Source organism: Bison bison, unplaced genomic scaffold (genome assembly GCF_000754665.1).
Source record: "Bison bison bison isolate TAMUID 2011002044 unplaced genomic scaffold, Bison_UMD1.0 scf7180017864235, whole genome shotgun sequence".
NCBI classification, from domain to species: Eukaryota; Metazoa; Chordata; class Mammalia; order Artiodactyla; family Bovidae; genus Bison; species Bison bison.
In genome coordinates, this window is record NW_011494807.1 from 3,580,053 (window position 1) to 3,580,428 (window position 376).

Sequence of the window (376 nt, forward strand, 5' to 3'; positions counted from 1 at the left end):
GCTATGGTTTTTCCAGTGGTCATGTATGGATATGAGAGTTGGACTGTGAAGAAGGCTGAGTGCCAAAGAATTGACGCTTTTGAACTGTGGTGTTGGAGAAGACTCTTGAGAGTCCCTTGGACTGCAAGGAGATCCAACCAGTCCATTCTGAAGGAGATCAGCCCTGGGATTTCTTGGGAAGGAATGATGCCAAAGCTGAAACTCCAGTACTTTGGCCACCTCATGCAAAGAGTTGACTCATTGGAAAAGACTCTGATGCTGGGAGGGATTGGGGGCAGGAGGAGAAGGGGACGACAGAGGATGAGATGGCTGGATGGCATCACTGACTCGATGGACGTGAGTCTGAGTGAACTCCGGGAGTTGGTGATGGACAGGG